Source organism: Nycticebus coucang, chromosome 8 (genome assembly GCF_027406575.1).
Source record: "Nycticebus coucang isolate mNycCou1 chromosome 8, mNycCou1.pri, whole genome shotgun sequence".
Classification (NCBI taxonomy): Eukaryota; Metazoa; Chordata; class Mammalia; order Primates; family Lorisidae; genus Nycticebus; species Nycticebus coucang.
Genome location: NC_069787.1, coordinates 89,675,491 through 89,690,124, shown reverse-complemented (window position 1 = coordinate 89,690,124; position 14,634 = coordinate 89,675,491).

Genomic DNA, 14,634 nt, shown 5'->3' with positions numbered 1-14,634 from the left:
GGTAGATTCTGAACTATTTTTTTTGAGACAGAGTCTCACTTTGTCGCCCTCCATAGAGTGCGATGGTGTCATAGCTTATAGCAACCTCAAACTCTTGAGCTCAAGTGATTCTCTTGCCTCAGCCTCCCAAGTAGTTGGGACTACAGGCGCCTGCCACAATGCCTGGGTATTGTTGTTGTTTGTTTAGCAGGCCCAGGCCAGGTTTGAACCTACCAAGCGGCCAGCACCCTAACCAGCCTGGTTTTAAACTATTGATGTAGTCCCTGCCCCCACATTAAATTATTTTACTTGTGGCTCAGTGCCTGTAGCTCAAGCAGCTAAGATGCCAGCTACATACACCAGAGCTGGTGGGTTCAAATCCAGCCCAGGCCTGCCAAACAACAATGACAACTACAATCAAAAAATAGCTGGGGATTGTGGTGGGCACCTGTAGTCCCAGCTGCTTGGGACACCGAGGCAAGAGAATCACTTAAACCCAGGAGTTGGAGGTTGCTGTGACACTACGGCACTCTACCCAAGGCAACAGCTTGAGACTCTGTCTCAATAAATAAATAATTTTACTTGTAACTCAAGGCCCCCCTTCTATTCCCCTGCAGACCCATTGGATGGGGGTTATGCACTATGGGACTGGAAACAAAGGGGACAAAAACTATACTGTCAGGTCCACTGAACCCTTGGAAGACTGAAAAACATTCTTGCCTACCAGGTGTTTCTACTGGGAAAGTACAAAAGTAATGGGAGCAGCCAAAATAACCAACTGTGCTGAGACCACTGAACACCGAGCCTGTAATCATCCACACACCTACAAAGCAATGGCCTAGAATGATGTAACCACAGAGTTGTTGGCTGGTCAAGACTAGGAATTGTCAATGGTCAGCCCAGGGCTCCTGTTTTGTCATTTAGTGTATTCTGCCTAGTGCCCATCTGACAGGAAACTTGAAGCACTCTCACTCTTGCCCCAAGATGAAAGACATGGTAACCTTGTGGAGTGATGGAGTTGGGATAGGAACACCCTAGCCTTGACCAAGGTGCAACTAACTATACAGAAGCTATGTAAAGTGGCCCAGATATTTGGGATAGTTGTGGAATACAATACATAGCTTCTGCTTTATGTACACACACACTCCTGGTATTCAAAATTCCCAAATGTGGCTCCATGCCTGTGGCTCAAGTGGCTAAGGCGCCAGCCACATACACCTGAGCTGGCGGGTTCAAATCCAGCCTGGGCCCGCCAAACAACAATGATGACTGCAACCAAAAACAAACAAAAAAAAAATAGCTGGGTGTTGTGGCAGGCGCCTGTTGGCCCAGCTACTTGGGAGGCGGAGACACAAGAATCGCTTGAGCCTAGGAGTTAGAGGTTGCTGCGAGCTGTGATGCCACAGCACTCTACCCAGGGCAACAGCTTGAGGCTCTGTCTCAAAAAAAAAAAAAAAAAAAGGCGGCGCCTGTGGTTCAGTGAGTAGGGCGCCGGCCCCATATGCCGAGGGTGGCGGGTTCAAACCCAGCCCCGGCCGAACTGCAACAAAAAAATAGCCGGGTGTTGTGGCGGGCACCTGTAGTCCCAGCCGCTCGGGAGGCTGAGGCAAGAGAATCGCTTAAGCCCAAGAGCTGGAGGTTGCTGTGAGCCGTGTGACGCCACGGCACTCTACCCGAGGGCTGTACAGTGAGACTCTGTCTCTACAAAAAAAAAAAAACAACCAAAATTCCCAAATGTACAGGTGAGCAAACAATTAAGAAATAAATTAATTTGAAATAGGCATTTGAGGAGAGGCTGCAGGCAGAGGACTGATAATTCAATTTATTTTTTATTTTTTATTTTTGCAGTTTTTGGCTGGTGCTGGGTTTGAACCCGCCACCTCCGGCATATGGGGCCCGTACCCTACCCCTTGGAGCCACAGGAGCCACCTGTGGACTGATAATTCAAGATACTACTGATCAGCCAGGTGGCTCACACCTGTAATCCTAGCACTCTGGGAGGCTGAGGTGGGCGGACTGCTTGAGCTCACAGGTTTGAGACCAGCCTGGACAAAAGTGAGACACCATCTCTAAAAATAGCTGGGCATTTTGGCAGGTGCCTGTAGTCCCAGCTACTCGGGAGGCTGCGGCAAGAGAATCACTTGAGTCCAAAAGTTTGAGGTTGTTGTGAGTTATGATGTCACAGCACTCTACCAAGGGTGACAAAGTGAGACGGAGGGCGGTGCCTGTGGCTCAGTGAGTAGGGCACTGGCCCCATATACTGAAGAATAGCCGGGCGTTGTGGCAGATGCCTGTAGTCCCAGCTTCTCAGGAGGCTGAGGCAAGAGAATCACCTAAGCCCAGGAGCTGGAGGTTGCTGTGAGCTGTGATGGTACAGCACTCTACCAAGGGCAACAAAGTGAGACTCTGTCTCTAAAAAAAAAAAAAAACCAAAGTGAGACTGTCACACACAAAAAAATTAAAACAAGACAAGATAGTACTGATGAACTAAAAATGAAATCCTAGTCTAAATTAAAAGATTATATTTTTTTATCTTTCTATAAAATCCTTCTCTACCAGAGTTGTTTTTAATGCACATTGTAATGGGACTGACCTACAACTAAGGATCTTATATAATGCCATATGTGTAATAGAGGCCGAAAATCCCCTAGACCTGCAAGCTGGAAACTCAGAAGAGGTGAAGGTATAGTTCCAGTCGGAGCCTGAAGACCTAAGAATCAGAAAAGCCAAAGGTGTAAGTTCCAGTCTGAGTCCTAAGGCAGGAAGAGACCAGTATTCCAGCTAGAAGACAGAAAGAGAGGGCAAATTCGCCCTTAACTCAGCCTTTTTCTTCTACTCAGGCCTCTAACAGATTCGACGAGACTCATTTATGTTAGGGTAGACAATCAGTCTATAGATTCAAATGTTAATCCCATTCAGAACACCCTCATAACCACACTCAGAATTTTTTTTTTTTTTTTGTAGAGACAGAGTCTCACTTTATGGCCCTTGGTAGAGTGCCATGGCCTCACACAGGTCGCAGCAACCTCCAACTCATGGGCTGAAGCGATTCTCTTGCCTCAGCCTCCCAAGTAGCTGAGACTACAGGCGCCCGCCACAACGCCTGGCTATTTTTTTGTTGCAGTTTGACCGGGGCCGGGTTTGAACCTGCCACCCTTGGCATATGGGGCCGGCGCCCCATCGACTGAGCCAGAGGCGCCGCCCCACACTCAGAATTTTTAACCAAATATCTGGGTGTACAATGGCCCAAGTAGACACGTTAAAATTAACTATCACACATGGATTTCTCCAATATAGTTCAGTGTTAGTTACAGAGCAGTCTATCTAGGAACTAAAGAGCATACATGGTGGCTAGAATCTGGTCAGTGTCACTTAGAAGGATCTATTCCATATCTGGATGTCCCTGTTGGACAGTATCTCCCCCATTTATCTTTACATCCTCAGAGAGGGATCTAGTAGGAGGGAGTCATAGTGAAGGGAGTTGTAAAACGGGATGCGGCACCTGTGAAAAGCCACTGGAAAGCTTGAGGGAAGATAAAACCTCAACCATCCTCTCTGATTTGGAGGGAAATAGAAATCCCATTGCCCATTGTTTGACATTCATTGGAGGCCTATCTAAATAGGCTGGGGAAAGGGAGTGTTTGGTAGGAGTAGAGGACCTGAGCAATCTGAAAAATTAGAAGACTGGGATTTTTTTTTTTTTTTTGTAGAGACAGAGTCTCACTTTATGGCCCTTGGTAGAGTGCCGTGGCATCACACAGCTCACAGCAACCTCCAGCTCCTGGGCTTAAGCGATTCTCTTGCCTCAGCCTCCGGAGTAGCTGGGACTACAGGCGCCCGCCACAGCACCCGGCTATTTTTTTGTTGCAGTTTGGCCGGGGCTGGGCCCGAACCCGCCACCCTCGGCATATGGGGCCGGCGCCCTACTCACTGAGCCACAGGCGCTGCCCAGATTTTTTTTTTTTTTTTTTTGAGACAGAGTCTCACTATGTTGCCCTGGGTAGAGTCCCATGGCATCACAGCTCACAACAACCTCCAACTCTTGGGCTTAAGCAATTCTCTTGCCTCAGCTTTCCAAGTAGTTGGTATTGCAGGCACCTGCCACAATGCCTGGCTATTTTTTTGTTGCAGTTGTTTAGTTGGCCCGGGCCGAGTGCGAACCGGCCAACCTCGGTGTGTGTGGCTGGAGCCATACCACTATGCTATGGGTGCTGAGCCAAGACTGGGATTTTTATTGGAAGAAGAGTAATATGCTAATATTGACCCATTATGTGGTAGAAATAACAAAGGGGGAAATGGTGGCTGCCTTTCCATTGAGACAGAATCTCACTCTGTTGCTCCGGAATAGAGGGCCATGGCGTCATAGCTTACAGCAACCTCATACTCCTGGGCTCAAGTGATTCTCTTGCCTCACCCCGAGCTGGGACTACAGGCGTCCACCACATACTGCTATTTTTAGAGACAGAGTCTTGCTCTTGCTCAGGCTAGTCTCAAACCTATGAGCTCAGACAATCAGCCAGCCTCTGCCTCCCAGAGTGCTAGGATTACAAGCATGAGCCACCATGCCAGGCTCCAGCTCATTTTTTAAAAAAACTTGAGGTGGGGTCTGTTACCCAGGCTGTTCTCAAAATCCAGACTTAAGTGATCCTCCTGTCTCAGACTCTAGAATAGCTGGGATTATAGAAATTAGCCTGCACATCCACCAAATTTCATTATTTATTTTTTTATTTTCTTGAGACAGAGCCTCAAGCTGCCACCCTGGGTAGAGTGCCATGGCATCACAGCTCACAGCAACCTCCAACTCCTGGACTCAAGTGATTCTCCTGCCTCTGCCTCCCAAGTAGCTAGGAATACAGGCACCTGCCACAATACCCAGCTATTTTTTGGTTGTAGACATCATTGTTTGGCAGGCCCGGGCTGGATTCGAACCCCAGCTCAGCTGTATGTGACTGGCGCCTTAGCCGCTTGAGCCACAGGTGCTGAGCCAAATTTTATTAATTTTAAAGTAACTACTCAGAAATATGTATATGGTGATTTTATACTACTTTCTTGGTTTGGTGCTGCCCAAATTTGAGCCACAAACAACTATGAGAATTGGCTCATTATTCCAATTATTAGAGAGACTTGTTTTCCACTTAAAGCCAGGGACAAGTTCCACAATCTTCATTGCTATCTTCCTTTGCTGCTGGCTTTTTCCTAATGCATGTTTTCACTGAGAGTGTAGCTCTGTAAGCATCTGGGCTTCTTGTGGTTCCAATCTTCCACTTCTTTTTTTTTTTTTTTTTTGAGACAGAGCCTCAAGCTGTCACCTTGGGTAGAGTGCTGTAACATCACAGCTCACAGCAGCCTCCAATTCCTGGGCTCAAGCGATTCTCCAGCCTCCACCTCCCAAGTAGCTGGGACTACAGGTGCCCACCGTAAGGCCCAGCTATTTTTTGTTTGTAGACATCATTGTTTTTTGACAGGCCCAGGCTGGATTCAAACCCACCAGCTCAGGTGTATGTGGCTGGTACCTTAGCTGCTTGAGCCACAGGTGCTGAGCCCAATCTTCCACTTCTTGCAAGCCCAAGAACTCAAATACTGCCTCTGCATGGCTGATACAAGTCCATTGGTTTTTGGTTTGTTTTTTTTTTTGTAGAGATAAAGTCTCACTTTACCGCCCTTGGTAGAGTGGCCTGGCATCCATTGGTTACCAAGACCACTGAACTGCCTCATGGTAACCAAAGGTGCATCACTCACTATCTTCTGGCTTCCTCGTCCTCCTCGTTTTCAGCTCTGGATATTTATTTCATTTTCTTGAAAGCAATTTAAAAAGATGTTTAAATTTGGGCGGCACCCGTAGCTCAGTAGGTACGGTGCCCAGGCTGGTGGGTTGAACCCAGCCAGGGCCAGTTAAACAACAATGACAACTGCAACAACAAAAAAAATAGCCGGGCGTTGTGGCAGGCGCCTGTAGTCCCAGCTACTTGGGAGGCTGAGGCAAGAGAATCACTTAAACCCAAGAGTTTGAGGTTGCTGTGAGCTGTGATGACATACCACTCTAGTGACAGCAACACAGTGACTCTGTCTCAAAAAAAAAAGTTTCAATTTTATCCTGCATTTCTGGGTATTTTGTTGCTGAAGGGCTTCATGACTACATAGCTTGCCATATTGTTCTGCTCTACCTTTGAAAAACACTCATTCCTGCTAAATTCTGTGGATAAACTATGCAAATGTGATAGCATTTCCTTTCAACTCAGTAAACTGGTTGCTAATATGTCATATGATTATACAACCTTTGATATAACGTAATAATTTTGTAATTTATAGGTTTTTCTGAGGGAAAACGGATAATCATTATAAAAATAGTCATGGAAAGAGTCAAGGCTCCTAACAGAAAATTTTCCTCATATACCCATTGCAAAAATTTTGTTTTATATCAATTTCGAGACTCCACTCCAGATATGCTGATTCGTAGGCCTGATAAATTTATCCATAGGTATGAAATTATCCCTCGTGATTCTCACATTTGGAGTCCTTATGTTTCAAAGACTAGTTGAAGGCGTTTCATGTCTATAATCCATATAGTCATATTGTACTATCTGGATTTGAAATAAATCAGTAGGAGTGGGAACTAGTCAGGTCCTGTATCTGCAATGCCCAGAAAGGAGTCTGGCATCTCCCTTTTACCCTGACAAACCTATCTTCTAGAGTAGAGATGGCCTAGCGAGAACATGGCTGGTTTTACACAGCCAACTGGCGTCTATACAATAGCTGGGTTTGAGAGGGGATAAGACAAAAAATAAATGTATGAGCCCTCTCAGGAAACAAAAGAAAGAAAATTTCTTTTTCTCTTTTTTGGAGACAGAGTTTCACTACGTTGCCCTTGGTAGAGTGCCGTGGCATCACAGCTCACAGCAACCTCAAACTCTTGGGCTTAAGTGATTCTCTTGCCTCAGCCTCCCAAGTAGCTGGGACTACAGGCGCGGACCAGAATGCCCAGCTATTTTTTGTTGCAGTTATTATTGTTGTTTAGCTGGCCAGGCCAGGTTCGGACCTGCCACCCTTGGTGTATATGGCTGGCGCTGTAACCACTGTGCTATGGGCGCCAAGCTTAGAAAGAAAATTTCTAATTGCTAGAAAGCTCTCATTTATGTGTTATAAATGTAAAAATAACAAACTTCATGTAATGTTTGAATCAGAAGCAAGCCAGAATCACTTCATTCTACAAACAGCTGCTTAAAGAAAAGCAGATTAAACTGTGTTCTTCCCACTCTGAACAAAGGAAGGAAGCAAAAAGAAAAAACATCAGTGAAATTTATAAGAACAGCAGATGTTTATTGGACAAATTATCACTATTTCCTCCAACAAGAATTTTATAACTCCAGTTTTATTAACATCTAAGGTGATTACAGACAATGTAACAATATGAGCATACTTTTTATTTATATTGTATAGGAAAAAACCATAAACAGAAGTCTGTCAGGTGGCACCTGTAGCTCAAGCGGCTAAGGTGCCAGCCACATACACCAGAGCTGGCGGGTTCGAATCCGACCCAGGCCTGCCAAACAATGACCAAAAAACAGCTGGGCATTGTGGTAGGTGCCTGTAGTCCTAGCTATTCAGGAGACTGAGGCAAGAGAATCACTTAAGCTCAGTAGTTGGGAGGCTGCTGTGAGCAGTGACGCTGTGGCACTCTACCCAGGGCTTGAGGCTCTGTCTCAAAAAAAAGAAAAGTCTATCACTGAGGATACAAAGCTGCAATGACATTTAACCTTATGGGACTTAGATTCAACAGAATTACTCATCTACTTAAAGCTCTTTTTGATTTCGATTTTCTTCCAAGTAAGACCTAATACAGTATATTAAAAAAGAAAACCTCGGGCGGCGCCTGTGGCTCAGTTGGTAAGGCGCCGGCCCCATATGCCGAGGGTTGCAGGTTCAAGCCCAGCCCCGGCCAAACTGCAACAACAAAAAAAAAAAAAAAAATAGCCGGGCTTTGTGGCGGGCACCTGTAGTCCCAGTTGCTTGGGAGGCTGAGGCAAGAGAATTGCGTAAGCCCAAGAGTTAGAGGTTGCTGTGAGCTGTGTGTCGCCACGGCACTCTACCCGAGGGCGGTACAGTGAGACTCTGTCTCTACAAAAAAAAAAAAGAAAACCTCTAAATCCAGGGAGATACTTTCCTCTCTCAGCAGAATTCTTTGCCTTAAATAAAGACCTTTAATCAAGGCTGTATCAAATGAAATGTTTACATTTTCCTCTGAACTAAAAAAGAGCATATACATTTTTATTCCACACAGCAGCAATTCTATGCAACCAGGATGTCTGTGGCTAAAATTATTGCCTCGTCATATTCCTCAGGAATAGTCAAGGGACCAAAAACATAAATGAAAAAATGTGAATGCACGTCCATATACATACTGCTTTGTTTTTGGTTGCGTGTGTGTTTTTTTTTGTTTGTTTGTTTGGTTTTTTTTTTTTTTTTTTTTTTTTTTTTTGGTTTGGTTTTTTTTTTTGTTTATTTTGACGTTCTAGATTGTTGTTTTGTTTTTTAAGTTCAACCTTTTCCATACAGACCCTTTTTCTTTCTCAATTTTTCTAGTTTAATTATAATTTCCCATTGCTGCCTATTTCAATAATCAGAACTTCATTTTTGTTAGTGTTTCTACCACTATTATTTGGTTTTTCCAGCCAATTTTATCCCGTAAGGTTTTCTGTTTGCTTGTTTTGGTTTGATTTATAGCATTTTTGTCTTTCCTCTCTACTTGGTGGAGGTGGGGTACTGTGTCTGATCAGGTTAGCAAAGAGCTGCTGACCTCAAGGGAACCACCCCACTTGGCACCCCCAGAAGGTGTTTTTTTTTTTTAAGGTTGTATCAAAGTACCCTACTGTACACCTATATTGCTCTGTCTCCATCTTTCTGTGCCTCTCTTCTTTTTGTCAATATTCCTTTCACCCAACCACTCTCCTTTCTCTATTTTTCTTTTTTTTCATTTTTTTTTTTTCTTATCACTCGGTCCTCATTTCTTTCATCGCTTTTTTGCTCTTAAACCTTCTCACCCTTCTGGTCCTGTAACCCTTAGTCCACAGGCACAAGAACTTAAAGAGCAAGAGGAATTGAAAGGAAAATTAGGGCAAGTAAACAGATAAAAGAAATCACCCATGAGGAAGAATCAGCAGAAAACTCCAGGCAACATGAAGAACCAGTCCAGAACTACCCCGCCAAGGGACCATGAGGTAGCTACTGCAGAGGATTCCACCTATACAGAAATGTTAGGAATGACAGAAAGGGAATTTAGAATACACATGTTGAAAACAATGAAGGAAATGATGGAAACAATGAAGGAAACTGTTAATAAAGTGGAAAATAACCAAAAGGAAATTCAAAAACAGAATCAAATAAGAGATGAACGATATGAAGAATATAAAAAGGATATAGCAGAGCTGAAGGAAATGAAACAGTCAATCAGGGAACTTAAAGATGCAATGGAAAGTATCAGCAACAGGTTAGACCATGCAGAAGAAAGAATTTCAGAGGTAGAAGACAAAGTTTTTGAGATAACTCAGATAGTAAAAGAGGCAGAAAAGAAGAGAGAGAAAGCAGAACGTTCACTGTCAGAATTATGGGACTTTATGAAGCGTTCCAACATACGAGTTATAGGAATTCCAGAAGGGGAAGAAGAATGCCCCAGAGGAATGGAAGCCATACTAGAGAATATTATAAAAGAAAATTTCCCAAATATCACCAAAGATTCTGACACACTGCTTTCAGAGGGATATCGGACCCCAGGTCGCCTCAACTCTAACCGAGCTTCTCCAAGACACATTGTGATGAACCTGTCCAAAGTCAAGACCAAAGAAAAGATTCTGCAAGCTGCCAGGAGTAAGCGCCAGTTGACCTACAGGGGCAAATCCATCAGATTGACCGCAGACTTCTCTAATGAAACTTTCCAAGCAAGAAGACAATGGTCATCTACCTTTAATCTACTTAAACAGAACAATTTTCAGCCCAGAATTCTGTACCCTGCTAAGCTAAGCTTCAAAATTGACGGAGAAATCAAATCATTTACGGATATACAAACATTGAGGAAATTCGCCACAACAAGACCAGCTCTACAGGAAATACTTCAACCTGTTCTGCACACTGACCACCACAATGGATCAGCAGCAAAGTAAGAACTCAGAAATTAAAGGACAGAACCTAACCTCCACACTGATGCAAAAGATAAAACTAAGCAATGGACTCTCACAAAATAAGACGAATAGAATACTACCACACTTGTCAATTATCTCAATAAATGTTAATGGCTTGAATTCCCCACTGAAGAGACATAGATTGGTTGACTGGATTAAAAAACACAAGCCATCCATTTGCTGTCTGCAAGAAACACACCTGGCTTCAAAAGACAAATTAAAGCTCCGAGTCAAGGGTTGGAAGACAATTTTTCAGGCAAATGGAATTCAGAAGAAAAGAGGAGTTGCAATCTTATTTTCAGACACATGTGGATTTAAAGCAACTAAAGTCAAAAAAGACAAAGATGGTCACTTTATATTGGTCAAGGGAAAAATACAACAAGAAGACATTTCAATTCTAAATATTTATGCACCCAATTTAAATGCTCCCAGATTCTTGAAGCAGACCTTACTCAGTCTGAGCAATATGATATCTGATAATACCATGATAACAGGGGACTTTAACACTCCTCTTACAGAGCTGGACAGATCCTCTAAACAGAAATTAAACAAGGATATAAGAAACTTAAATGAGACTCTAGAACAACTGTGCTTGATAGACACATATAGAACACTCCACCCCAAAGATAAAGAATATACATTCTTCTCATCACCCCATGGAACATTCTCCAAAATTGATCATATCCTGGGACACAAAACAAATATCAACAGAATCAAAAGAATTGAAATTTTACCTTGTATCTTCTCAGACCATAAGGCACTAAAGGTGGAACTCAACTCTAACAAAAATGCTCGACCCCACCCAAAGGCATGGAAACTAAACAATCTTCTGTTGAATAACAGATGGGTGCAGGAAGAAATAAAACAGGAAATCATTAACTTCCTTGAGCATAACAACAATGAAGACACAAGCTACCAAAACCTGTGGGATACTGCAAAAGCAGTTTTGAGAGGAAAATTCATCGCTTTAGATGCCTACATTCGAAAAACTGAAAGAGAGCACATCAACAATCTCACAAGAGATCTTATGGAATTGGAAAAAGAAGAACAATCTAAGCCTAAACTCAGTAGAAGAAAAGAAATATCCAAAATCAAATCAGAGATCAATGAAATTGAAAACAAAAGAATCATAAGAAAAAAAAAAAAAAAAAAAAAAAAAAAAAAATGTGAATGCACAAGAGGCTGGCAGATGACAAAAACGGGAAGGGTAGTACACAGTAGTCTAGTGATGTACACTTCAAAAGAGCTGGGTTTTTGAAGGAGAACAGAAGAAATGGACTGGCTATAGGAGTTGAGGGAGGCAAAAACTAGCAACTGAGGGACTGCAGAATGAGCACTGCCCTTAGGAAACACCCAGGTTTCCATTAGGACAAGGTAAAGAAAACACTCAGGCTCAGCGCCTGTGGCTCAAGCGGCTAAGGTACCAGCCACATACACCTGAGCTGGCGGGTTCGAATCCTGCCCGGGCCTGCCAAACAACAATGACAACTACAACCAAAAATAGCCAGGCGTTGTGGCGGGTACCCGTAGTCCCAGCTACTTGGGAGGTGGAGGCAGGAGAATCTCTTGAGCCCAGGAGTTGGAGGTTGCTGTGAGCTGTGATGTCACAGCACTAACCAGGGTGACAGCTTGAGGCTCTGTCTCAAAAAAAAAAAGAAAAGAAAACACAGTCAGAGGGAAATCCCTGAATTCCAAAGGGTACTGTGAAAGAACTTGAAGGGATGGCAAGGGCTGCATGCTTAACATGGATTGAGATACGCTTGGTGCTTGTAGCACAGTGGTTACAGCACCAGCCATATACACCAATGCTGTTCGAACCCAGCCCAGGCCAGCTAAATGGCAACTGCAACAACAAAACAATAAAAATAAACTAACCAGAGGGCGGCACCTGTGGCTCAGTGAGTAGGGCGCTGGTCCCATATGCCGGAGGTGGCGGGTTCAAACCCAGCCCCGGCCAAAAAAAAAAAAAAAAAAATTCTTGGGCGGCGCCTGTGGCTCAAGGAGTAGGGCGCTGGTCCCATATGCCGGAGGTGGCGGGTTCAAACCCAACCCTGGCCAAAAAACCACAAAAAAAAAAAAAAAAATTCTCAAAAAATAAACTAACCAGGTGTTGTGTTGGGCGCCTGTAGTCCCAGCTACTAGGGAGGCTGAGGCAAGAGAATCTCTTAAGCCCAAGAGTTTGAGATTGCTGTGAGCTGTGACACCACAGCACTCTACTAAGGGCAACGTAATGAGACTCTGTCTCAAAAAAAAAAAAAACGTGGACTGAGATAACAGCTGGTGGTCCTGGCAGACTTCTACAGGAAGGTGGGTTATCAGTTCAAATTATATTGCAAAATACTTAACTGAAGGATCCAGGGACCTTTACTAATGCAGCTTAATGCAAGTATCAGCCGAGGAGATGGGTGAGTCTCCTCAAAGGACCATAATCCTAGCTTGCTCGACACAAGAAATGTGAAGATTTCCTGTATTTAGATCACTGAGTACAAGATGACATGACCTTCCTAAAAGATATTTTACTCTCGAGGATCACAAAGCCTTCTAAGATGAAAAAGTAAGCCTATCTGAAAAAAAGTAGTTTAGACACGACACTATGACACAGTGATTAAAAAAATGTTTTTGTTGAAGAGTATCTGCTCAGCAACGGGGAATATCAACAGCTCTGCTAAGGGTGATACAATAGCCCCATTCCCTGAACGCTGCAAGTCTGTTCCAGGCCCTCCAAACCCTACTTTGGATAACCATACCAAAAAAGGCTATTCTATCACAAAATTATGTAAACCACTATCCTATCAAAATTGGACAAACCAAATAATCATTTTTCATATAATTATACAACTTCACTTCTTTCTTTGTATAACCCTTAAAACTAAATTATGAGGGCTGGATACCTGTGCTCAGTGGTTAGGGTGCCAGTCACATGCACCGGGGCTAATGGGTTCAAACCTGGCCCAGACCTGCTAAACAAACAAACAACAACAACAAAAAAAAAAAAACAACAAAATTATGAGGTACAAAGATAAGCCATAAATCTCACTACAGAAGATTGATAGCATCTTCCTTAAAAAACCATGCTCAAAACAGGCACCTGTAATTCAGTGAGCAGGGCACCGGCCACATACACTGAGGCTGGTGGGTTCAAGATGGGCTCAGGCCTGCTAAACAACAATGACAACTGCAACCAAAAAAAAAACAGCTGGGCATTGTGGTGGGTGCCTGTAGTCCAAGCTACTCCAGAGACTAAGGCAAGAGAATTAAGCCCAAGAGTTTGAGGTTGCTGTGAGCTATGATGCCACAACACTCTACCGAGGGTGACATAGTGAGACTCTGTCTCAAAAAAAAATAGATAAAACAAAATAAAATAAAAACTAAACCATGGTCAAATAATTGTCCAGATATATTCAACCTCTGACAAAGATGACCACCCAGGAGAACCCCAACTGGACTCCCTCTCACATATAGAACCACTATGGAGGGCAGAGGCACTTTGGTATAATGAAGAAAGCATGAACGTCAAAAGTCAGATCTGAGCTCAGATTCTGGCTCCAACCACTTACTGGCCAGTTAATCTCACTGAGACTAGGGCAGCGCCTGTGGCTCAGTGAGCAGGGCGCCGGCCCCATATGCCGAGGGTGGTGGGTTCAAACCCGGCCCCGGCCAAACTGCAACCAAAAAATAGCCGGGTGTTGTCGTGGGCGCCTGTAGTCCCAGCTACTCGGGAGGCTGAGGCAAGAGAATCGCTTAAGCCCAGGAGTTGGAGGTTGTGAGTGTGTGAGGCCACGGCACTCTACCGAGGGCCATAAAGTGAGACTCTGTCTCCACAAAAAAAACAAAAAATCTCACTGAGACTAAATTTTCTTACATGCACGTTCAGAGGATTAAATGAAATAACATATCCTCAATAATTCCTGAAATAATAAATCACTATCTGCTTAAAACAAATAACCTTGGACATAGGGATTCACTGTATATGAAGAATAGCTGAGTTGAAAATAAGGATATTCTGAGTATTCCCAGATGGACTGTGAGCTAAGGACTTAAAAAAGTTTTAAAAAGTAAAGATGCACTAAGGCCTTCTCAAGGGCTGGTCATGAAGGCAGAGGAACATCTCTAGTATTGACTGTTTAACACTCCTTCCTCTGGGAAAGATTTCTCTCAATAATAGAAGAAAGAAATTAGGTGAAGAAAACCTGAGTTCCTTTCCTCACTTCCTGACTTTGAAAGACTTGTGTGAATAGACTGGCTACTGTCTTGCAGCCATGTAACTACAAAAAAGTGAAAGTCAGTATGCAGAAAATTATGGAATTGAGAGGGAAGTCTGATGAACTGCTGAGTTGGGAAACCAAACACGGAACTATTTGTCTCTAGAGGTCCCCTTTAGCAAACAATCACTTTTCTTACACTCGGCTACTAGTACTTGGTATTCTGTTCACTACACCTGAAAATATCCTAAGTGCTACCTTAAGCAAAACTTCATTTGAAT